We start from the raw sequence: 25,700 nt of genomic DNA on the forward strand, positions 1-25,700 counted from the left end.
ACAAGGTGTAAAGATGTCAACGGCCATCCTAAGCGGAACGCGACTGCTCTCGTCAGATCGCAGACTGCTACCCAGCTTAGGGCCCAGTAAGTACCGGCATGGGAGACTGGCTGGGAATCCCGGGTGCAGTTGACATTTTGCTCTGTTGCCGCCTTCCGCTCCGATTCGGAAAATGATTTATTGATGCTTAAACGCACAGTATAAAGGGCGTGAAGCTGTCAACGGCCATCCTAAGCTGAACGTGCCTGCTCTCGTCAGATCGCAGACTGCTACCTAGCTTAGGGCCCGGTAAGTACCAGCATGGGAGACTGGCTGGGAATCCCAGGTGTTGTTGAGATTTTGCTCTGTAGCCGCCTTCCGCTCCGATTCCGAAAAGGATTTATTGATGCTTAAATCCACAGTATACAGGGTGTGAAGCCATCTACGGCTATCCTAAGCTGAATGTGCCTGTTCTTGTCAGATCGCAGACTGCTGCCCGGCAAGTACGGGCATGGGAGACTGGCTGGCAATCCAAGGTGCTATTGACATTTTGCTCTGTTGCCGCCTTCCTCTCCGATTCCGAAAAGGATTTATTGATGCTTAAATGCACAGTATAAAAAGCATGAAGCTGTCAATGGCCATCCTAATCTGAACGCGCCTGCTCTCGTCAGATCGCAGACTGCTACCCAGCTTAGGGCCCAGTAAGTACTGGCATGGGAGACTGGCTGGGAATCCCGGGTGCCGTTGACATTTTGCTCTATGCGGCCTTCCGCTCCGATTCCGAAAAGAATTTATTGATGCTTAAATCCACAGTATACAAGGTGTGAAGCTGTCGACGGCCATCCTAAGCTTAACGCGCCTGCTCTCGTCAGATCGCAGACTGGTACAGATCTTAGGGCCCGGTAAGAACCGGCATGAGACACTGGCTGGGAATCCCGGCTGCCGTTGACATTTTGCTCTGTTGCCGCCTTCCGTTCCGATTCCGAAAATGATTTATTGATGCTTAAATGCACAGTATAAAGGGCGAGAAGCTGTAAACGGCCATCCTAAGCTGAACGCGCGTGCTCTCGTCAGATCGCAGACTGCTACCCAGCTTAGGGCCCGGTAAGTACCAGCATGGGAGACTGGCTGGGAATCCCAGGTGTCGTTGACATTTTGTTCTGTTGCCGCCATCCGCTCCGATTCTGAAAAGGATTTATTGATGCTTAAATCCACAGTATACAGGGTGTGAAGATGTCTACGGCCATCCTAAGCTGAATGCGCCTGTTCTCGTCAGATCGCAGACTGCTACCCAGCTTCGGGCCTGGAAAGTACCGGCATGGGAGACTGGCTGGGAATCCCGGCTGCCGTTGACATTTTGCTCTGTTTCTGCTCCGATTCCGAAAATTATTTATTGATGCTTAAATCCACAGTATACAAAGTGTGAAGCTGTCAACGGCCATCCTAAGCTGAACGCGCCTGCTCTCGTCAGATCGCAGACTGCTACCCAGCTTAGGGCCTGGTAAGTACCAGCATGGTAGACTGGCTGGAATCCCGGGTGCAGTTGACATTTTAATCTGTTGCCGCCTTCCGCTCCGATTCGGAAAAGGATTTATTGATGCTTAAATCCACAATATACAGTGTGTGAAGCTGTCAACGACCATCCTAAGCTGAACGTGTCTGCTCTCCTCAGATCGCAGACTGCTGCCCGGCAGATACCGGCGTGGGAGACTGGCTGGCAATCCAAGGTGCCATTGACATTTTGCTCTGTTGCCGCCTTCCTCTCCGATTAATAAAAATATTTATTGATGCTTAAATCCACAATATACAATGCTGAAGATGTCAACGGCCATCCTAAGCTGAACGCGCCTGCTCTCGTCAGATCGCAGACTGCTACCCAGCTTAGGGCCCAGTAAGTACCAGCATGGGAGACTGGCTGGGAATCCCGGGTGCAGTTGACATTTTGCTCTGTTGCCGCCTTCCTCTCCGATTCCGAAAAGGATTTACTGATGCTTAAATGCACAGTATAAAAAGCATGAAGCTGTTAATGGCCATACTAAGCTGAACGCGCCGGCTCTCGTCAGATTGCAGACTGCTACCCAGCTTAGGGCCCGGTAAGTACTGGCATGGGAGACTGGCTGGGAATCCCTCGGTGCCGTTGACATTTTGCTCTATTGCTGCCTTCCGCTCCGATTCCGAAAAGAATTTATTGATGCTTAAATCCACAGTATACAAAGTGTGAAGCTGTCGACGGCCATCCTAAGCTTAACGCGCCTGCTCTTGTCAGATCGCAGACAGGTACAGATCTTAGGGCCCGGTAAGTACCGGCATGGGACACTGGCTGGGAATCCCGGCTGCCGTTGACATTTTGTTCTGTTGCCGCCTTCCGTTTCCGATTCCGAAAAGGATTTATTGATGCTTAAATGCACAGTATAAAGGGCGAGAAGCTGTCAACGGCCTTCCTAAGCTGAACGCGCCTGCTCTTGCCAGATCGCAGACTGCTACCCAGCTTAGGGCCCGGTAAGTACAAGCATGGGAGACTGGCTGAGAATCCCAAGTGTCGTTGACATTTTGCTCTGTTGCCGCCTTACGCTCCGATTCCGAAAAGGATTTATTGATGCTTAAATCCACAGTATACAGGGTGTGAAGATGTCTACGGCCATCCTAAGCTGAATGCGCCTGTTCTCGTCAGATCGCAGACTGATACCCAGCTTCGGGCCTGGTAAGTACCAGCATGGGAGACTGGCTGGGAATCCCGGGTGCAGTTGACATTTTGCTCTGTTTCTGCTCCGATTCCGAAAATTATTTATTGATGCTTAAATCCACAGTATACAAATTGTGAAGCTGTCAACGGCCATCTTAAGCTGAACGCGCCTGCTCTCGTCAGATCGCAGACTGCTACCCAGCTTAGGGCCTGCTAAGTACCAGCATGGGAGACTGGCTGGGAATCCCGGGTGAAGTTGACATTTTAATCTGTTGCCGCCTTCCGCTCCGATTCAGAAAAGGATTTATTGATGCTTAAATCCACAATATACAGGGTGTGAAGCTGTCAACGGCCATCCTAAGCCTGAACGTGCCTGCTCTCCTCAGATCGCAGACTCCTGCCCGTCGGATACCGGCATGGGAGACTGGCTGGCAATCCAAGGTGCCATTGACATTTTGCTCTGTTGCCGCCTACCGCTCCGATTCCGAAATTAATTTATTGATGCTTAAATCCACAGTATACAAGGTGTAAAGCTGTCGACGGCCATCCTAAGCTTAACGCGCCTGCTCTCGTCAGATCGCAGACTGGTACAGATCTTAGGGCCCGGTAAGTACCAGCATGGGACACTGGCTGGGAATCCCGGCTGCCGTTGACATTTTGCTCTGTTGCCGCCTTCCGTTCCGATTCCGAAAAGGATTTATTGATGCTTAAATCCACAGTATACAGGGTGTGAAGCCGTCTACGGCTATCCTAAGCTGAATGTGCCTGTTCTTGTCAGATCGCAGACTGCTGCCCGGCAAGTACGGGCATGGGAGACTGGCTGGCAATCCAAGGTGCTATTGACATTTTGCTCTGTTGCCGCCTTCCTCTCCGATTCCGAAAAGGATTTATTGATGCTTAAATGCACAGTATAAAAAGCATGAAGCTGTCAATGGCCATCCTAATCTGAACGCGCCTGCTCTCGTCAGATCGCAGACTGCTACCCAGCTTAGGGCCCGGTAAGTACCAGCATGGGAGACTGGCTGGGAATCCCAGGTGTCGTTGACATTTTGTTCTGTTGCCGCCTTACGCTCCGATTCCGAAAAGGATTTATTGATGCTTAAATCCACAGTATACAGGGTGTGAAGATGTCTACGGCAATCCTAAGCTGAATGCGCCTGTTCTCGTCAGATCGCAGACCACAGTATACAGGGTGTTAAAATGTCAACGGCCATCCTAAGCTGAACGAGCCTGCTCTCGTCAGATCGCAGACTTCTACCCAGCTTAGGGCCCGGTAAGTACCAGCATGGGAGACTGGCTGGGAATCCCAGGTGTCGTTGACATTTTGTTCTGTTGCCGCCTTACGCTCCGATTCCGAAAAGGATTTATTGATGCTTAAATCCACAGTATACAGGGTGTGAAGATGTCTACGGCAATCCTAAGCTGAATGCGCCTGTTCTCGTCAGATCGCAGACTGCTGCCCGACAAGTACGGGCATGGGAGACTGGCTGGCAATCCAAGGTGCTATTGACATTTTGCTCTGTTGCCGCCTTCCTCTCCGATTCCGAAAAGGATTTATTGATGCTTAAATGCACAGTATAAAAAGCATGAAGCTGTCAATGGCCATCCTAAGCTGAACGTGCCTGCTCTCGTCAGATCGCAGACTGCTACCCAGCTTAGGGCCCGGTAAGTACTGGCATGGGAGACTGGCTGGGAATCCCGGGTGCCGTTGACATTTTGCTCTATTGCTGCCTTCTGCTCCGATTCCGAAAAGATATTATTGATGCTTAAATCCACAGTATAAAGGGCGAGAAGCTGTCAAAGGCCATCCTAAGCTGAACGCACCTGCTCTCGTCAGAGCGCAGACTGCTACCCAGCTTAGGGCCCGGTAAGTACCAGCATGGGAGACTGTCTGGGAATCCCAGGTGTTGTTGAAATTTTGCTCTGTTGCCGCCTTCCGCTTCGATTCCGAAAAGGATTTATTGATGCTTAAATCCACAGTATACAGGGTGTGAAGCCGTCTACGGCTATCCTAAGCTGAATGTGCCTGTTCTTGTCAGATCGCAGATTGCTGCCAGGAAAGTACAGGCATGGGAGACTGGCTGGCAATCCAAGGAGCTATTGACATTTTGCTCTGTTGCCGCCTTCCTCTCCGATTCCGAAAAGGATTTATTGATGCTTAAATGCACAGTATAAAAAGCATGAAGCTGTCAAAGGCCATGTTTAGCTGAACGTGCCTGCTCTCGTCAGATTGCAAACTGCTACCCGGCTTAGGGCCCGGTAAGTACCGCCATGGGAGACTGGCTGGGAATCCCAGGTGCCGTTGACATTTTGCTCTATTGCTGCCCTCCGCTCCGATTCCGAAAATAATTTATTGATGCTAAAATCCACAGTATACAAGGTGTGAAGCTGTCGACGGCCATCCTAAGCTTAACGCGCCTGCTCTCGTCAGATCGCAGACTGGTACAGATCTTAGGGCCCGGTAAGTACCGGCATGGGACACTGGCTGGGAATCCCGGCTGCCGTTGACATTTTGCTCTGTTGCCGCCTTACGCTCCGATTCCGAAAAGGATTTATTGATGCTTAAATCCACAGTATACAGGGTGCGAAGATGTCTATGGCAATCCTAAGCTGAATTCGCCTGTTCTCGTCAGATCGCAGACTGCTTCCCAGCTTCGGGCCTGGTAATTACCAGCATGGGAGACTGGCTGGGAATCCCGGGTGCAGTTGACATTTTGCTCTGTTTCTGCTCCGATTCCGAAAATTATTTATTGATGCTTAAATCCACAGTATAGAAAGTGTGAAGCTGTCAACGGCCATCCTAAGCTGAACGTGCCTGCTCTCGGCAGATCGCAGACTGCTACCCAGCTTAGGGCCCGGTAAGTACCAGCATGGGAGACTGGCTGGGAATCCCAGGTGCCGTTGACATTTTGCTCTATTGCTGCCTTCCGCTCCGATTCCGAAAAGAATTTATTGATGCTTAAATCCACAGTATACAAGGTGTGAAGCTGTCGACAGCCATCCTAAGCTTAACGTGCCTGCTCTCGTCAGATCGCAGACTGGTACAGATCTTAGGGCCCGGTAAGTACCGGCATGGGACACTGGCTGGGAATCCCGGCTGCCGTTGACATTTTGCTCTGTTGCCGCCTTCCGTTCCGATTCCGAAAAGGATTTATTGATGCTTAAATGCACAGTATAAAGGGCGAGAAGCTGTCATCGGCCATCCTAAGCTGAACACGCCTGCTCTCGTCAGATCGCAGACTGCTACCCAGCTTAGGGCACGGTAAGTACCAGCATGGGAGATTGGCTGGGAATCCCAGGTGTCGTTGACATTTTGCTCTGTTGCCGCCTTACGCTCAGATTCCGAAAAGGATTTATTGATGCTTAAATCCACAGTATACAGGGTGTGAAGATGTCTACGCCCATCCTAAGCTGAATGCGCCTGTTCTCGTCAGATCGCAGACTGCTACCCAGCTTCGGGCCTGGTAAGTACCAGCATGGGAGACTGGCTGGGAATCCCGGGTGCAGTTGACATTTTGCTCTGTTTCTGCTCCGATTCCGAAAATTATTTATTGATGCTTAAATGCACAGTATACAAAGTGTGAAGCTGTCAACGGCCATCCTAAGCTGAACGCGCCTGCTCTCGTCAGATCGCAGACTGCTACCCAGCTTAGGGCCCGGTAAGTACCAGCATGGGAGACTGGCTGGGAATCTCAGGTGTTGTTGACATATTGCTCTGTAGCTCTGTAGACATTTTGCTCCGATTCCGAAAAGGATTTATTGATGCTTAAATCCACAATATACAGGGTGTGAAGCCGTCTACGGCTATCCTAAGCTGAATGCGCCTGTTCTTGTCAGATCGCAGACTGCTGCCCGGCAAGTACGGGCATGGGAGACTGGCTGGCAATCCAAGGTGCTATTGATATTTTGCTCTATTGCTGCCTTCCGCTCTGATTCCGAAAATAATTTATTGATGCTTAAATCCACAGTATACAAGGTGTGAAGCTGTCGACGGCCATCCTAAGCTTAACGCGCCTGCTCTCGTCAGATCGCAGACTGGTACAGATCTTAGGGCCCGGTAAGTACCGGCATGGGACACTGGCTGGGAATCCCGGCTGCCGTTGACATTTTGCTCTGTTGCCGCCTTCCGTTCCAATTCCGAAAAGGATTTATTGATGCCTAAATGCACAGTATAAAGGGCAAGAAGCTGTCAACGGCCATCCTAAGCTGAACGCGCCTGTTCTCGTCAGATCGCAGACTGCTACCCAGCTTAGGTCCTGGTAAGTACCAGCATGGGAGACTTGCTGGGAATCCCGGGTGCAGTTGACATTTTAATCTGTTGCCGCCTTCCGCTCCGATTCGGAAAAGGATTTATTGATGCTTAAATCCACAATATACAGGGTGTGAAGCTGTCAACGGCCATCCTAAGCCTGAACGTGCCTGCTCTCCTCAGATCGCAGACTGCTGCCCGGCAGTTACCGGCATGGGAGACTGGCTGGCAATCCAAGGTGCCATTGACATTTTGCTCTGTTGCCGCCTTCCTTTCCGATAAAAAAAATATTTATTGATGCTTAAATTCATAATATAAAAGGCGTGAAGATGTCAACGGCCATCCTAAGCTGAACGCGCCTGCTCTCGTCAGATCGCAGACTGCTACCCAGCTTAGGGCCCAGTAAGTACCGGCATGGGAGACTGGCTGGGAATCCCGGGTGCAGTTGACATTTTGCTCTGTTGCCGCCTTCCGTTCCGATTCCGAAAAGGATTTATTGATGCTTAAATGCACAGTATAAAAAGCATGAAGCTGTCAATGGCCATCCTAAGCTGAACGCGCCTGCTCTCGTCAGATCGCAGACTGCTACCCAGCTTAGGGCCCGGTAAGTACTGGCATGGGAGACTGGCTGGTAATCCCGGTTGACATTTAGCTCTATTGCTGCCTTCCGCTCCGATTCCGAAAATAATTTATTGATGCTTAAATCCACAGTATACAAGGTGTGAAGCTGTCGACGGCCATCCTAAGCTTAACGCGCCTGCTCTCGTCAGATCGCAGACTGGTACAGATCTTAGGGCCCGGTAAGTACCGGCATGGGACACTGGCTGGGAATCCCGGCTGCCGTTGACATTTTGCTCTGTTGCCGCCTTCCGTTACAATTCCGAAAAGGATTTATTGATGCCTGAATGCACAGTATAAAGGGCGAGAAGCTGTCAACGGCCATCCTAAGCTGAACGCGCCTGTTCTCGTCAGATCGCAGACTGCTACCCAGCTTCGAGCCTGGTAAGTACCAGCAAGGGAGACTGGCTGGGAATCCCGGGTGCAGTTGACATTTTGCTCTGTTTCTGCTCCGATTCCGAAAATTATTTATTGATGCTTAAATCCACAGTATACAAAGTGTGAAGCTGTCAACGGCCATCCTAAGCTGAACGCGCCTGCTCTCGTCAGATCGCAGACTGCTACCCAGCTTAGGTCCTGGTAAGTACCAGCATGGGAGACTGGCTGGGAATCCCGGGTGCAGTTGACATTTTAATCTGTTGCCGCCTTCCGCTCCGATTCGGAAAAGGATTTATTGATGCTTAAATCCACAATATACAGGGTGTGAAGCTGTCAACGGCCATCCTAAGCCTGAACGTGCCTGCTCTCCTCAGATCGCAGACTGCTGCCCGGCAGTTACTGGCATGGGAGACTGGCTGGCAATCCAAGGTGCCATTGACATTTTGCTCTGTTGCCGCCTTCCTTTCCGATAAAATTTTTTTTATTGATGCTTAAATCCATAATATACAAGGCGTGAAGATGTCAACGGCCATCCTAAGCTGAATGCGCCTGCTCTCGTCAGATTGCAGACTGCTACCCAGCTTAGGGCCCAGTAAGTACCGGCATGGGATACTGGCTGGGAATCCCGGGTGCAGTTGACATTTTGCTCTGTTGCCGCCTTCCGTTCCTATTCCGAAAAGGATTTATTGATGCTTAAATGCACAGTATAAAAAGCATGAAGCTGTCAATGGCCATCCTAAGCTGAACGCGCCTGCTCTCGTCAGATCGCAGACTGCTACCCAGCTTAGGGCCCGGTAAGTACTGGCATGGGAGACTGGCTGGTAATCCCGGTTGACATTTAGCTCTATTGCTGCCTTCCGCTCCGATTCCGAAAATAATTTATTGATGCTTAAATCCACAGTATACAAGGTGTGAAGCTGTCGACGGCCATCCTAAGCTTAACGCGCCTGCTCTCGTCAGATCGCAGACTGGTACAGATCTTAGGGCCCGGTAAGTACCGGCATGGGACACTGGCTGGGAATCCCGGCTGCCGTTGACATTTTGCTCTGTTGCCGCCTTCCGTTCCGATTCCGAAAAGGATTTATTGATGCTTAAATGCACAGTATACAAAGTGTGAAGCTGTCAACGGCCATCCTAAGCTGAACGCGCCTGCTCTCGTCAGATCGCAGACTGCTACCCAGCTTAGGGCCTGGTAAGTACCAGCATGGGAGACTGGCTGGGAATCCCGGGTGCAGTTGACATTTTAATCTGTTGCCGCCTTCCGCTCCGATTCGGAAAAGGATTTATTGATGCTTAAATGCACAGTATAAATTTCGTGAGGCTGTTAACGGCCATCCTAAGCTGAACGCGCCTGCTCTCGTCAGATCGCAGACTGCTACCCAGCTTAGGGCCCGGTAAGTACCAGCATGGGAGACTGGCTGGGAATCTCAGGTGTTGTTGATATTTTGCTCTGTAGCTCTGTAGACATTTTGCTCCGATTCGGAAAAGGATTTATTGATGCTTAAATCCACAATATACAGGGTGTGAAGCCGTCTACGGCTATCCTAAGCTGAATGCGCCTGTTCAGATCGCAGACTGCTGCACGGCAAGTACGGGCATGGGAGACTGGCTGGCAATCCAAGGTGCTATTGACATTTTGATCTGTTGCCGCCTTCCTCTCCGATTAAAAAAAATATTTATTGATGCTTAAATCCACAGTATACAAGGCGTTAAGATGTCAACGGCCATCCTAAGCTGAACGCCCCTGCTCTCGTCAGATCGCAGACTGCTACCCAGCTAAGGGCCCGGCAAGTACTGGCATGGGAGACTGGCTGGGAATCCCGGGTGCCGTTGACATTTTGCTCTGTTGCCGCCTTCCGTTCCGATTCCGAAAAGGATTTATTGATGCTTAAATCCACAGTATACAGGGTGTGAAGCCATCTACGGCTATCCTAAGCTGAATGTGCCTGTTCTTGTCAGATCACAGACTGCTGCCCGGCAAGTACGGGCATGGGAGACTGGCTGGCAATCCAAGGTGCTATTGACATTTTGCTCTGTTGCCGCCTTCCTCTCCGATTCCGAAAAGGATTTATTGATGCTTAAATGCACAGTATAAAAAGCATGAAGCTGTCAATGGCCATCCTAATCTGAACGCGCCTGCTCTCGTCAGATCGCAGACTGCTACCCAGCTTAGGGCCCAGTAAGTACTGGCATGGGAGACTGGCTGGGAATCCCAGGTGTTGTTGACATTTTGCTCTGTAGCCGCCTTCCGCTCCGATTCCGAAAAGGATTTATTGATGCTTAAACGCACAGTATAAAGGGCGTGAAGCTGTCAACGGCCATCCTAAGCTGAACGTGCCTGCTCTCGTCAGATCGCAGACTGCTACCTAGCTTAGGGCCCGGTAAGTACCAGCATGGGAGACTGGCTGGGAATCCCAGGTGTTGTTGACATTTTGCTCTGTAGCCGCCTTCCGCTCCGATTCCGAAAAGGATTTATTGATGCTTAAATCCACAGTATACAGGGTGTGAAGCCATCTACGGCTATCCTAAGCTGAATGTGCCTGTTCTTGTCAGATCGCAGACTGCTGCCCGGCAAGTACGGGCATGGGAGACTGGCTGGCAATCCAAGGTGCTATTGACATTTTGCTCTGTTGCCGCCTTCCTCTCCGATTCCGAAAAGGATTTATTGATGCTTAAATGCACAGTATAAAAAGCATGAAGCTGTCAATGGCCATCCTAATCTGAACGCGCCTGCTCTCGTCAGATCGCAGACTGCTACCCAGCTTAGGGCCCAGTAAGTACTGGCATGGGAGACTGGCTGGGAATCCCGGGTGCCGTTGACATTTTGCTCTATTGCTGCCTTCCGCTCCGATTCCGAAAAGAATTTATTGATGCTTAAATCCACAGTATACAAGGTGTGAAGCTGTCGACGGCCATCCTAAGCTTAACGCGCCTGCTCTCGTCAGATCGCAGACTGGTACAGATCTTAGGGCCCGGTAAGTACCGGCATGAGACACTGGCTGGGAATCCCGGCTGCCGTTGACATTTTGCTCTGTTGCCGCCTTCCGTTCCGATTCCGAAAAGGATTTATTGATGCTTAAATGCACAGTATAAAGGGCGAGAAGCTGTAAACGGCCATCCTAAGCTGAACGCGCCTGCTCTCGTCAGATCGCAGACTGCTACCCAGCTTAGGGCCCGATAAGTACCAGCATGGGAAACTGGCTGGGAATCCCAGGTGTCGTTGACATTCTGTTCTGTTGCCGCCATCCGCTCCGATTCTGAAAAGGATTTATTGATGCTTAAATCCACAGTATACAGGGTGTGAAGATGTCTACGGCCATCCTAAGCTGAATGCGCCTGTTCTCGTCAGATCGCAGACTGCTACCCAGCTTCGGGCCTGGTAAGTACCGGCATGGGAGACTGGCTGGGAATCCCGGCTGCCGTTGACATTTTGCTCTGTTTCTGCTCCGATTCCGAAAATTATTTATTGATGCTTAAATCCACATTATACAAAGTGTGAAGCTGTCAACGGCCATCCTAAGCTGAACGCGCCTGCTCTCGTCAGATTGCAGACTGCTATCCAGCTTAGGGCCCGGTAAGTACCAGCATGGGAGACTGGCTGGGAATCCCAGGTGTTGTTGACATTTTGCTCTGTAGCCGCCTTCCGCTCCGATTCCGAAAAGGATTTATTGATGCTTAAATCCACAGTATACAGGGTGTGAAGCCGTCTACGGCTATCCTAAGCTGAATGTGCCTGTTCTTGTCAGATCGCAGACTGCTGCCCGGCAAGTACGGGCATGGGAGACTGGCTGGCAATCCAAGGAACTATTGACATTTTGCTCTGTTGCCGCCTTCCTCTCCGATTCCGAAAAGGATTTATTGATGCTTAAATCCACAGTATACAAGGTGTGAAGCTGGGCGTGGCCTGGCAGCCGAAGCGCATGGTCGCATACTAGGAGAGCTCCGTGTTACAGCCTGCCATAGCGACTATTCCACAGCGACATACCGCTCAGACCTCTCTGAAAAGATACTCTAATTCCTCCTCATCATGCCGGCGAGGAGACGAAAGCCTATCAAGGTCGGTAACCTGGCTAAATTTCACTTTGTGCCGCGAGCGGCGGCGGAGCAAGATGGCGCCGGCGGCCTGCTCACCTCACAGACGGCTGCACGATCCTCGCGCTCTCAAGCACAAGGCACCGGAGGGTCCCCACTGCTGAACCGGAGATCCACCTCGGACTCAGCTCTGCATGCTTCTACCTTGTCTCTACCGCAGGCGGCAACGGAGCGCGGCCCTTCCCCACGTGGCGAAATCAACAGGAATGGCGCAGCTGGAAATGGTGAGCGGCGGGCCTCGGTGGGATCTCCAGCCTCTCTCCCTGCAAGCTCCCCTTCTCAGAGCCCAGCAAAGCAGCGTGCTAGATTGGAGGAAGCAGGCGAAAGGAGAGAGGTAGGAGCTTGGGACACTGACATACAAGGGGAAATTGATATTGCAGATCCCCTGGCCTCAATCCCGGTTAATAATCAATCTCTTACTGACACCACTCTTAAAGATATGCTGCTGCTGCTGCGTACCTCTTTCCAGCAGGATATTCATAGGCTGATTGCCCCTATAAAAGCCTCTGTGCTGGACATTGGGAATAGAGTGGATCACATTGAGCAAAAGTTTGAGGAATTTGCGGATTCGCATAATGCCCTTATAGATCTAAGAGATGGGCTGGAGGATGAAGTTACAACGCTTAAACTTAAAGTTGCTGACCTTGAAGATCGTAGCCGACGCAACAATGTGAAATTGCGCGGCATTCCAGAAACGGTTGCACCAGCTAATATTTCGGACTATGTCCATTCAATTTTGCAGTTGGTCTTGCCTGATTGTACAGCACAAGAACTCACCATAGACAGGGCTCACAGGGTCCCAAGACCTAGGCACCTGGACGATTCCATCCCCAGAGATGTCCTGGCGAGAATTCATTTTTTCCATATTAAGGAACGGTTTATGGAATATACTCGCCGCCATGATGGCCTGCCGGCACCCTATCAAAAAGTCGCTGTTTATGCAGACCTTTCTGCAGCAACCCTACAAGCCCGTAGAGCGTTACTCCCGGTGACCTCTACTCTACGCAATGCAAAGGTTATGTATAGATGGGGATTCCCAGTGCGCCTGCTAATTAGACATGAGAACTCTCTACATGTAGTGCGCAGCCTAACAGAAGGCGAAGACCTGTTGAAATCTTGGGGACTGACTCCAGTATACCCGTCTGACTTTCTAAAATCTTCCAAGCCTCCAACTCGCATGAAGGACTGGTCCACAACCTGAGGTCTGATGTGATGTCCGCTAACCCAGTTGGAATGCGGGCTCCTGTGTTGTGATCAGGGTGCTCGGTTACAGTGTGGACTCGAACCCACACAATCTGTCGGATAGCTGTGGCTTCGGCAAGCTATCCTATTTGTTTTTTCTTATGTTCTTAGTATACTGTTCTATAGTTACATGTTATTTAAACAGTGGTGCTACTATCATAGATGATCTACTAGAAGTATTCTGTGTCATTAGGGCGGGCGCATGCTGGCTGGGAGATGCGCCTTGCCTTCCCGATATTCATTATTTGCTATGGTATATTGCATATTGGATTGATTTATTATTATGGCCATAACTATTGCAAGTCTAAACGTGAACGGTTTAAATGCACCACATAGACGTACATACTTATGGAAGGAAGCACAATTGCTCAAATGTGATATATTTTGTGTCCAGGAGACGCATCTGCTCGTCAGAGATGCCTTTCGTGTGCACCATCCAGCTTTCTCACATGTTTTTCATTCTCATCACAGCTCCAAAGCTAGAGGAGTAATGATCGCGATCAAAAATACAGTGGCATTTACACTTCATGATGTCGTGGCTGACCCATACGAAAGGTACGTGATTCTTCGTTGCACCATTAATGCCACCAAATTAACCTTAGTCTCTCTGTATGCACCTAATCAGGGGCAACTTCGCTTTTTGAACCGATTGATGGGAGTGGTTGGTAGGATGGCCTGGGGTCCTTTAGTGCTCTGTGGGGACTTCAACACTGTCTCAGACCCCTCTCTAGATTCTACGTCTTCTTCTCGTTTTCTTGCAAATTCTCTTTCCTCCTTTCTAGCCTCTAAGGATCTTTATGACATTTGGAGGATTCACCATGCTACAGATAGATCATTCACCTTTTTGTCGGGAGTGCATAACACGTACTCTCGAATTGACCTCTTCCTTGTAGATAGAAACCTTATTGAACATTCCCTACACTCAGAAATTACCACTATAAAATGGTCGGATCATGCGGCCATTACATTACAAATAAAAGATAGTGTATATCCCCCCAAGTCCTATGCTTGGCGCAACAACCCCTATCTGTGGTCTCATCCGCAATTTGCAGACCATTTGCGGAAGGACATCACAGACTACTTCCAGAGGAATAAGCTCTCAGTGACGGATTCCATACTATTATGGAACTGTCACAAGGCGGTCATAAGGGGCTCTTGCATCAAATATGGGTCTTCACCTTGAAACAGTATCTGCTTTGAGACGCGATTTGAAATGTCTTCTTTTGGCGTCTTATGAAAAATCGCATCGGAAGTTGGGGGCTAGATATTACTCTCAGGATAACAAAGCAGGTAAATTGCTTGCTAGCCGCCTAAAACAGAGACAAGCAAAATCTAGAATCCCCTTTTTGCTTTACCCTACCACAAATGAAAAATTATACACTCCCTCTGATATAGCGAATGGCTTTGGGGCCTTTTATTCCCATCTGTACAACCTGAAGGATACCATCCCGACTCCCTCTGATCTCACTTCCTCTATACACTCCTATCTTTCCCGGCTCCAGCTTCCCTTGCTTTCTGTCACTCAACTTACAACTCTCAACCAGGACATCACAGAGGCAGAATTAGCTAAGATTATTAAATCATTGCCAATAGGGAAAGCACCGGGACCGGACGGGTTCGCCTCTTTATATTATAAAGCTTTCAGTGACTTATTAGTACCTTACTTGGTGGGGTTCTGCCGCTCGGCAATGAAGTCAGGTGAATTTCCTAAGGAAAACCTGGAAGCGATTATAACCACTCTACCTAAGCCGGGGAAATCCCCAGATAGGCCGAAAAATTTCCGACCTATCTCGCTATTGAACCAAGACCTGAAAATTTTCGCAAAATTAATAGCTAACCGTTTATCGGTTGTTCTGCCGTCTTTGGTACATACAGATCAGGCTGGGTTCGTTGCTGGGCGGCAGGGTTCAGACAACACTAGGAGACTCTTGAACATTTTTTATCATTTGGAACGTGTCTCTGAGACGGCGGTAGTTCTTGCCTTGGATGCTGAGAAGGCGTTTGACCGGCTCCGCTGGTCGTTTGCCTTCTCGGCCCTGTCTCAGATGGGTCTGTCGGGCAGCATTATGACAGCCATCAGGTCACTGTATTCCCAACCCACAGCCAGGGTACTCGCCAATGGGGTACTGTCTGATTCTTTCGCCATTACTAATGGATCCCGGCAGGGATGTCCCCTGTCACCCTTGATATATATATTATCGATGGAACCATTGGCACAATCAATTAGGCTTGATGATAGGATACTGGGTATATCTATAGGGCAGGACATTCACACCATATCACTCTATGCAGATGATGTTATTCTGTCTGTAGCAGATCCTGAAATATCGCTGGCAGCGGTAATGGATAGTATTGAACATTATGGCAACTTATCTTACTATCACTTGAATAACGCAAAAACTCAGGCCTTGCCAATCAATGTCTCCCACACCCTCTTGTCATCCTTAAAGTCCAGATATCTGTTTGATTGGTGCTCTAAGAGCATTCAATATTTAGGCATTCAGCTATCTTACCCCACCAAGTTACTGTACTCTGAGAACTACGAGAAATTACTGGTCACTATAACATCTGATATGGAGCGTATGGCTGTAGCTGAGATATCATGGGTAGGGAGGGTGGCCACTTTTAAAATGTTCCTGTTGCCCAAATTTCTTTATCTTTTCCGCACTCTGCCTATTCTTCTCCCATCTGTCTTCTTTTCCAAGGCCCACAGAGCACTATCCGCTTTCATTTGGAAGGGTCGTAAACCCAGGCTGTCCTCTAGCATCCTTTCTAGGTCTACGAATCGCGGGGGCTTAGGCTCCCCTAACCTACACTTTTACTATATCTCTACATTGGTATCTATGATGAAGAGTTGGTGGTGCAACGAACGATTCCTGCCATGGCTAGCTATAGAAAGCGTCTCTGTACTCCCCTTTACACTGAAAGACGTATTATTGGCTCCCTTTTGGAATATTACCCCTCCCTCTCTTATTAATCCACTTGTAAAGGCTTCTTATATCGCCTGGAACTATTTTATCTCACACTCTAATAATCCAGTTAAAGCTATAATAAATGATCTGCCGTTATCTTTTATACAGGCTAACATACCGAATATAGATTTAGCTGTATGGACCTCTAAGGGTATCTCTCATGTACGACATATGTTGGTAGCGGGTTCGTTGATGTCATTTGACGCTCTGGCTGCTAAATTTCATTTACCTAAACATGATTTTTATAAACTCTTACAAGTAAGACATTTTCTACAGACCATACAGCTTTCTTCGGAGGATTTAGACAGCTCAGCTATCCGCCTCCTATCCTCTCCTAGAGGGGGGCTTAAACAGTTTTACAATGCCTTGCAACAACGGTTAGCTGATAGTAAACCGTACCCCTTAAGGGTATGGGAGAGGGAAATGCATATGTCCTTTTCTTTGAGTACATGGGAGAGGGCCCTTTCTTACACACATAAGGCCTTTCAATGTTCATCCCACATGGAATCCGCCTTGAAAACTGCTCTACGCTGGTATCATACCCCGGATAAGCTAGCTTATATGTATTCTGATGTATCTGATAAATGCTGGCGTGGATGTGGCATGAGGGGCACACTCTTCCATATACTTTGGACGTGTCCTAAGGTTCAACCCTTTTGGACGGCGTGTGTACATCTATTAAGAGAAGTGATTGGTAGGGGAATACCATGGTCTCCGCAATCTGCTTTGTTGTTTTTAAATATATCATCAATACCGTGCAAACAGCGCGACTTTTATTGTATAGTTTGTATAATAGCAAAAACGGCCATAGTGAGCCACTGGAGATCAGATGTCATTCCCACTACGGAATCGCTGATAGCGAAAATCAATACCACGTATTCATACGAGAAAATCTTAGCATTGGGACTAAACAATTATACTAAGTTTAACAAGAGATGGTTAGCCTGGAAGAACTCACCCTTTTGTATAGACATATAGGACACATAGACGCTTTCTAATTTCAAGAGTTTATTTACCGTTCACTTATGCAGCACACACAGAATATATTGCTAATGACTTATAATATTATGGCACTGAGTACACAATTAATAATCCAAAATACATGACTGTGGATGAGTAAATTTAGATCATCAATGAATGTGATGTCTATCGTTCATATTCAAGTACCACTGTAGGCTGTTTTTTTTTGGTTCAAACTGTTTGACAGATACCCACTGCTTTCAATAATTGATAGCTATGTGAAACTAGATTGAATTTGCAGTGTATTTATGAGGTATGAGATCGATGTTTAACTTCTAATGCAAATGTTTGTAAAAATTTTTTTTTAAATTTAATAAATATGATTTACAAGGTGTGAAGCTGTCGACGGCCATCCTAAGCTTAACGCGCCTGCTCTCGTCAGATCGCAGACTGGTACAGATCTTAGGGCCCGGTAAGTACCGGCATGAGACACTGGCTGGGAATCCCGGCTGCCGTTGACATTTTGCTCTGTTGCCGCCTTCCGTTCCGATTCCGAAAAGGATTTATTGATGCTTAAATGCACAGTATAAAAATCATGAAGCTGTCAATGGCCATCCTAAGCTGAACGCGCCTGCTCTCGTCAGATCGCAGACTGCTACCCAGCTTAGGACCTGGTAAGTACCAGCATGGGAGACTGGCTGGGAATCCCGGGTGCAGTTGACATTTTAATCTGTTGCCGCCTTCCGATCCAATTCGGAAAAGGATCTATTGATGCTTAAATCCACAATATACAGGGTGTGAAGCTGTCAACGGCCATCCTAAGCCTGAACGTGCCTGCTGTCCTCAGATCGCAGACTGCTGCCCGGCAGATACCGGCATGGGAGACTGGCTGGCAATCCAAGGTGCCATTGACATTTTGCTCTGTTGCCGCCTTCTTCTCCGATTAATAAAAATATTTATTGATGCTTAAATCCACAATATACAAGGCGTAAAGATGTCAACGGCCATCCTAAGCTGAACGCGCCTGCTCTCGTCAGATCGCAGACTGCTACCCAGCTTAGGGTCCAGTAAGTACCGGCATGGGAGACTGGCTGGGAATCCCGGGTGCAGTTGACATTTTGCTCTGTTGCCGCCTTCCGCTCTGATTCGGAAAATGATTTATTGATGCTTAAACGCACAGTATAAAGGGCGTGAAGCTGTCAACGGCCATCCTAAGCTGAACGTGCCTGCTCTCGTCAGATCGCAGACTGCTACCTAGCTTAGGGCCCGGTAAGTACCAGCATGGGAGACTGGCTGGGAATCCCAGGTGTTGTTGACATTTTGCTCTGTAGCCGCCTTCCGCTCCGATTCCGAAAATAATTTATTGATGCTTAAATACACAGTATACAAGGTGTGAAGCTGTCGACGGCCACCCTAAGCTTAACGCGCCTGCTCTCGTCAGATCGCAGACTGGTACAGATCTTAGGGCCCGGTAAGTACCGGCATGAGACACTGGATGGGAATCCCGGCTGCCGTTGACATTTTGCTCTGTTGCCGCCTTCCGTTCCGATTCCGAAAAGGATTTATTGATGCTTAAATGCACAGTATAAAGGGCGAGAAGCTGTAAACGGCCATCCTAAGCTGAACGCGCCTGCTCTCGTCAGATTGCAGACTGGTACAGATCTTAGGGCCCAGTAAGTACCGGCATGGGACACTGGCTGGGAATCCCGGCTGCCGTTGACATTTTGCTCTGTTGCCGCCTTACGCTCCGATTCCGAAAAGGATTTATTGATGCTTAAATCCACAGTATACAGGGTGTGAAGATGTCTACGGCCATCCTAAGCTGAATGCGCCTGTTCTCGTCAGATCGCAGACTGCTTCCCAGCTTCGGGACTGGTAAGTAGCAGCATGGGAGACTGGCTGGGAATCCCGGGTGCAGTTGACATTTTGCTCTGTTTCTGCTCCGATTCCGAAAATTATTTATTGATGCTTAAATCCACAGTATACAAAATGTGAAGCTGTCAACGGCCATCCTAAGCTGAAGGCGCCTGCACTTGTCAGATCGCAGACTGCTACCCAGCTTAGGGCCCGGTAAGTACCAGCATGGGAGACTGGCTGGGAATCCCAGGTGTTGTTGACATTTTGCTCTGTAGCCGCCTTCCGCTCCGATTCCGAAAAGGATTTATTGATGCTTAAATCCACAGTATACAGGGTGTGAAGCCGTCTACGGCTATCCTAAGCTGAATGTGCCTGTTCTTGTCAGATCGCAGACTGCTGCCCGGCAAGTACGGGCATGGGAGACTGTCTGGCAATCCTAGGTGCTATTGACATTTTGCTCTGTTGCCGCCTTCCTCTCCGATTCCAAAAAGGATTTATTGATGCTTAAATGCACAGTATAAAAAGCATGAAGCTGTCAATGGCCATCCTAATCTGAACGCGCCTGCTCTCGTCAGATCGCAGACTGCTACCCAGCTTAGGACCCGGTAAGTACTGGCATGGGAGACTGGCTGGGAATCCCCGGTGCCAATGACATTTTGCTCTATTGCCGCCTTCCGCTCCGATTCCGAAAATAATTTATTGATGCTTAAATCCACAGTATACAAGGTGTGAAGCTGTCGACGGCCATCCTAAGCTTAACGCGCCTGCTCTCGTCAGATCGCAGACTGGTACAGATCTTAGGGCCCGGTAAGTACCGGCATGAGACACTGGCTGGGAATCCCGGCTGCCGTTGACATTTTGCTCTGTTGCCGCCTTCCGTTCCGTTCCGAAAAGGATTTATTGATGCTTAAATGCACAGTATAAAGGGCAAGAAGCTGTCAACGGCCATCCTAAGCTGAACGAGCCTGCTCTCGTCAGATCGCAGACTGCTACACAGCTTAGGGCCCGGTAAGTACCTGCATGGGAGAATGGCTGGGAATCCCAGGTGTCGTTGACATTTTGTTCTGTTGCCGCCTTCCGCTCCGATTCCGAAAAGGATTTATTGATGCTTAAATCCACAGTATACAGGGTGTGAAGATGTCTACGGCCATCCTAAGCTGAATGCGCCTGATCTCGTCAGATCGCAGACTGCTACCCAGCTTCGGGCCTGGTAAGTACCAGCATGGGAGACTGGCTGGGAATCCCGGGTGCAGTTGACATTTTAATCTGTTGCTACCTTCCGCTCCGATTCGGAAAAGGATTTATTGATGCTTAAATCCACAGTATACAAAGTGTGAAGCTGTTAACGGCCATCCTAAGCCTGAACGTGCCTGCTCTCCTCAGATCGCAGACTGCTGCCCGGCAGTTACCGGCATGGGAGACTGGCTGGCAATCCAAGGTGCCATTGACATTTTGCTCTGTTGCCGCCTTCCTCTCCGATTAATAAAAATATTTATTGATGCTTAAATCCACAATATACAAGGCGTGAAGATGTCAACGGCCATCCTAAGCTGAACGCGCCTGCTCTCGTCAGATCGCAGACTGCTACCCAGCTTAGGGCCCAGTAAGTACCGGCATGGGAGACTGGCTGGGAATCCCGGGTGCAGTTGACATTTTGCTCTGTTGCCGCCTTCCGTTCCGATTCCGAAAAGGATTTATTGATGCTTAAATGCACAGTATAAAAAGCATGAAGCTGTCAATGGCCATGCTAAGCTGAACGTGCCTGCTCTCGTCAGATTGCAGACTTCTACCCAGCTTAGGGCCCGGTAAGTACTGGCATGGGAGACTGGCTGGGAATCCCGGTCGCAGTTGACATTTTGCTCTATTGCTGCCTTCCGCTCCGATTCCGAAAAGAATTTATTGATGCTTAAATCCACAGTATACAAGGTGTGAAGCTGTCGACGGCCATCCTAAGATTAACGCGCCTGCTCTCGTCAGATCGCAGACTGGTACAGATCTTAGGGCCCGGTAAGTACCGGCATGGGACACTGGCTGGGAATCCCGGCTGCCGTTGACATTTTGCTCTGTTGCCGCCTTCCGTTCCGATTCCGAAAAGGATTTATTGATGCTTAAATCCACAGTATACAGGGTGTGAAGCCGTCTACGGCTATCCTAAGCTGATTGTGCCTGTTCTTGTCAGATCGCAGACTGCTGCCCGGCAAGTACGGGCATGGGAGACTGGCTGGCAATCCAAGGTGCTATTGACATTTTGCTCTTTTGCCGCCTTCCTCTCCGATTCCGAAAAGGATTTATTGATGCTTAAATGCACAGTATAAAAAGCATGAAGCTGTCAATGGCCATCGTAAGCTGAACGCGCCTGCTCTCGTCAGATTGCAGACTGCTACCCAGCTTAGGGCCCAGTAAGTACCGGCATGGGAGACTGGCTGGGAATCCCGGGTGCAGTTGACATTTTGCTCTGTTGCCGCCTTCCGCTCCGATTCGGAAAAGGATTTATTGATGCTTAAATGCACAGTATAAAGGGCGTGAAGCTGTCAACGGCCATCCTAAGCTGAACGCGACTGCTCTCGTCAGATCGCAGACTGCTACCCAGCTTAGGGCCCGGTAAGTACCAGCATGGGAGACTGGCTGGGAATCCCAGGTGTTGTTGACATTTTGCTCTGTAGCTCTGTAGACATTTTGCTCCGATTCCGAAAAGGATTTATTGATGCTTAAATCCACAGTATACAGGGTGTGAAGATGTCTACGCCCATCCTAAGCTGAATGCGCCTGTTCTCGTCAGATCGCAGACTGCTACCCAGCTTCGGGCCTGGTAAGTACCAGCATGGAGACTGGCTGGGAATCCCGGGTGCAGTTGACATTTTGCTCTGTTTCTGCTCCGATTCCGAAAATTATTTATTGATGCTTAAATGCACAGTATACAAAGTGTGAAGCTGTCAACGGCCATCCTAAGCTGAACGCGCCTGCTCTCGTCAGATCGCAGACTGCTACCCAGCTTAGGGCCCGGTAAGTACCAGCATGGGAGACTGGCTGGGAATCTCAGGTGTTGTTGACATATTGCTCTGTAGCTCTGTAGACATTTTGCTCCGATTCCGAAAAGGATTTATTGATGCTTAAATCCACAATATACAGGGTGTGAAGCCGTCTACGGCTATCCTAAGCTGAATGCGCCTGTTCTTGTCAGATCGCAGACTGCTGCCCGGCAAGTACGGGCATGGGAGACTGGCTGGCAATCCAAGGTGCTATTGATATTTTGCTCTATTGCTGCCTTCCGCTCTGATTCCGAAAATAATTTATTGATGCTTAAATCCACAGTATACAAGGTGTGAAGCTGTCGACGGCCATCCTAAGCTTAACGCGCCTGCTCTCGTCAGATCGCAGACTGGTACAGATCTTAGGGCCCGGTAAGTACCGGCATGGGACACTGGCTGGGAATCCCGGCTGCCGTTGACATTTTGCTCTGTTGCCGCCTTCCGTTCCAATTCCGAAAAGGATTTATTGATGCCTAAATGCACAGTATAAAGGGCAAGAAGCTGTCAACGGCCATCCTAAGCTGAACGCGCCTGTTCTCGTCAGATCGCAGACTGCTACCCAGCTTCGAGCCTGGTAAGTACCAGCAAGGGAGACTGGCTGGGAATCCCGGGTGCAGTTGACATTTTGCTCTGTTTCTGCTCCGATTCCGAAAATTATTTATTGATGCTTAAATCCACAGTATACAAAGTGTGAAGCTGTCAACGGCCATCCTAAGCTGAACGCGCCTGCTCTCGTCAGATCGCAGACTGCTACCCAGCTTAGGTCCTGGTAAGTACCAGCATGGGAGACTGGCTGGGAATCCCGGGTGCAGTTGACATTTTAATCTGTTGCCGCCTTCCGCTCCGATTCGGAAAAGGATTTATTGATGCTTAAATCCACAATATACAGGGTGTGAAGCTGTCAACGGCCATCCTAAGCCTGAACGTGCCTGCTCTCCTCAGATCGCAGACTGCTGCCCGGCAGTTACTGGCATGGGAGACTGGCTGGCAATCCAAGGTGCCATTGACATTTTGCTCTGTTGCCGCCTTCCTTTCCGATAAAAAAAATATTTATTGATGCTTAAATCCATAATATACAAGGCGTGAAGATGTCAACGGCCATCCTAAGCTGAATGCGCCTGCTCTCGTCAGATTGCAGACTGCTACCCAGCTTAGGGCCCAGTAAGTACCGGCATGGGATACTGGCTGGGAATCCCGGGTGCAGTTGACGTTTTGCTCTGTTGCCGCCTTCCGTTCCTATTCCGAAAAGGATTTATTGATGCTTAAATGCACAGTATAAAAAGCATGAAGCTGTCAATGGCCATCCTAAGCTGAACGCGCCTGCTCTCGTCAGATCGCAGACTGCTACCCAGCTTAGGGCCCGGTAAGTACTGGCATGGGAGACTGGCTGGTAATCCCGGTTGACATTTAGCTCTATTGCTGCCTTCCGCTCCGATTCCGAAAATAATTTATTGATGCTTAAATCCACAGTATACAAGGTGTGAAGCTGTCGACGGCCATCCTAAGCTTAACGCGCCTGCTCTCGTCAGATCGCAGACTGGTACAGATCTTAGGGCCCGGTAAGTACCGGCATGGGACACTGGCTGGGAATCCCGGCTGCCGTTGACATTTTGCTCTGTTGCCGCCTTCCGTTCCGATTCCGAAAAGGATTTATTGATGCTTAAATGCACAGTATACAAAGTGTGAAGCTGTCAACGCCCATCCTAAGCTGAACGCGCCTGCTCTCGTCAGATCGCAGACTGCTACCCAGCTTAGGGCCTGGTAAGTACCAGCATGGGAGACTGGCTGGGAATCCCGGGTGCAGTTGACATTTTAATCTGTTGCCGCCTTCCGCTCCGATTCGGAAAAGGATTTATTGATGCTTAAATGCACAGTATAAATTTCGTGAGGCTGTTAACGGCCATCCTAAGCTGAACGCGCCTGCTCTCGTCAGATCGCAGACTGCTACCCAGCTTAGGGCCCGGTAAGTACCAGCATGGGAGACTGGCTGGGAATCTCAGGTGTTGTTGACATTTTGCTCTGTAGCTCTGTAGACATTTTGCTCCGATTCGGAAAAGGATTTATTGATGCTTAAATCCACAATATACAGGGTGTGAAGCCGTCTACGGCTATCCTAAGCTGAATGCGCCTGTTCAGATCGCAGACTGCTGCACGGCAAGTACGGGCATGGGAGACTGGCTGGCAATCCAAGGTGCTATTGACATTTTGATCTGTTGCCGCCTTCCTCTCCGATTAAAAAAAATATTTATTGATGCTTAAATCCACAGTATACAAGGCGTTAAGATGTCAACGGCCATCCTAAGCTGAACGCCCCTGCTCTCGTCAGATCGCAGACTGCTACCCAGCTTAGGGCCCGGCAAGTACTGGCATGGGAGACTGGCTGGGAATCCCGGGTGCCGTTGACATTTTGCTCTGTTGCCGCCTTCCGTTCCGATTCCGAAAAGGATTTATTGATGCTTAAATCCACAGTATACAGGGTGTGAAGCCATCTACGGCTATCCTAAGCTGAATGTGCCTGTTCTTGTCAGATCGCAGACTGCTGCCCGGCAAGTACGGGCATGGGAGACTGGCTGGCAATCCAAGGTGCTATTGACATTTTGCTCTGTTGCCGCCTTCCTCTCCGATTCCGAAAAGGATTTATTGATGCTTAAATGCACAGTATAAAAAGCATGAAGCTGTCAATGGCCATCCTAATCTGAACGCGCCTGCTCTCGTCAGATCTCAGACTGCTACCCAGCTTAGGGCCCAGTAAGTACTGGCATGGGAGACTGGCTGGGAATCCCAGGTGTTGTTGACATTTTGCTCTGTAGCCGCCTTCCGCTCCGATTCCGAAAAGGATTTATTGATGCTTAAACGCACAGTATAAAGGGCGTGAAGCTGTCAACGGCCATCCTAAGCTGAACGTGCCTGCTCTCGTCAGATCGCAGACTGCTACCTAGCTTAGGGCCCGGTAAGTACCAGCATGGGAGACTGGCTGGGAATCCCAGGTGTTGTTGACATTTTGCTCTGTAGCCGCCTTCCGCTCCGATTCCGAAAAGGATTTATTGATGCTTAAATCCACAGTATACAGGGTGTGAAGCCATCTACGGCTATCCTAAGCTGAATGTGCCTGTTCTTGTCAGATCGCAGACTGCTGCCCGGCAAGTACGGGCATGGGAGACTGGCTGGCAATCCAAGGTGCTATTGACATTTTGCTCTGTTGCCGCCTTCCTCTCCGATTCCGAAAAGGATTTATTGATGCTTAAATGCACAGTATAAAAAGCATGAAGCTGTCAATGGCCATCCTAATCTGAACGCGCCTGCTCTCGTCAGATCGCAGACTGCTACCCAGCTTAGGGCCCAGTAAGTACTGGCATGGGAGACTGGCTGGGAATCCCGGGTGCCGTTGACATTTTGCTCTATTGCTGCCTTCCGCTCCGATTCCGAAAAGAATTTATTGATGCTTAAATCCACAGTATACAAGGTGTGAAGCTGTCGACGGCCATCCTAAGCTTAACGCGCCTGCTCTCGTCAGATCGCAGACTGGTACAGATCTTAGGGCCCGGTAAGTACCGGCATGAGACACTGGCTGGGAATCCCGGCTGCCGTTGACATTTTGCTCTGTTGCCGCCTTCCGTTCCGATTCCGAAAAGGATTTATTG

The 25,700-nt window shown here is 49.3% G+C and overlaps 8 pseudogenes; all 8 read left to right on the plus strand.

The window, feature by feature from the left end:
• The first annotated feature begins 3,864 nt into the window (after positions 1–3,864).
• On the plus strand, positions 3,865–3,984 carry LOC130326378 (5S ribosomal RNA; annotated as a pseudogene).
• Positions 3,985–4,256: 272 nt separating this feature from the next.
• Positions 4,257–4,376, plus strand: LOC130330790 (5S ribosomal RNA; annotated as a pseudogene).
• Positions 4,377–6,250: 1,874 nt separating this feature from the next.
• LOC130334744 (5S ribosomal RNA) lies at positions 6,251–6,370 on the plus strand (annotated as a pseudogene).
• A 2,658-nt stretch (positions 6,371–9,028) lies between these two features.
• On the plus strand, positions 9,029–9,148 carry LOC130351941 (5S ribosomal RNA; annotated as a pseudogene).
• A 475-nt stretch (positions 9,149–9,623) lies between these two features.
• On the plus strand, positions 9,624–9,743 carry LOC130332096 (5S ribosomal RNA; annotated as a pseudogene).
• A 12,219-nt stretch (positions 9,744–21,962) lies between these two features.
• LOC130334755 (5S ribosomal RNA) lies at positions 21,963–22,082 on the plus strand (annotated as a pseudogene).
• A 1,869-nt stretch (positions 22,083–23,951) lies between these two features.
• Positions 23,952–24,071, plus strand: LOC130353028 (5S ribosomal RNA; annotated as a pseudogene).
• A 273-nt stretch (positions 24,072–24,344) lies between these two features.
• LOC130318381 (5S ribosomal RNA) lies at positions 24,345–24,464 on the plus strand (annotated as a pseudogene).
• Positions 24,465–25,700: the final 1,236 nt, after the last annotated feature.

Source organism: Hyla sarda, chromosome 1, assembly GCF_029499605.1.
Source record: "Hyla sarda isolate aHylSar1 chromosome 1, aHylSar1.hap1, whole genome shotgun sequence".
Taxonomy (NCBI): domain Eukaryota; kingdom Metazoa; phylum Chordata; class Amphibia; order Anura; family Hylidae; genus Hyla; species Hyla sarda.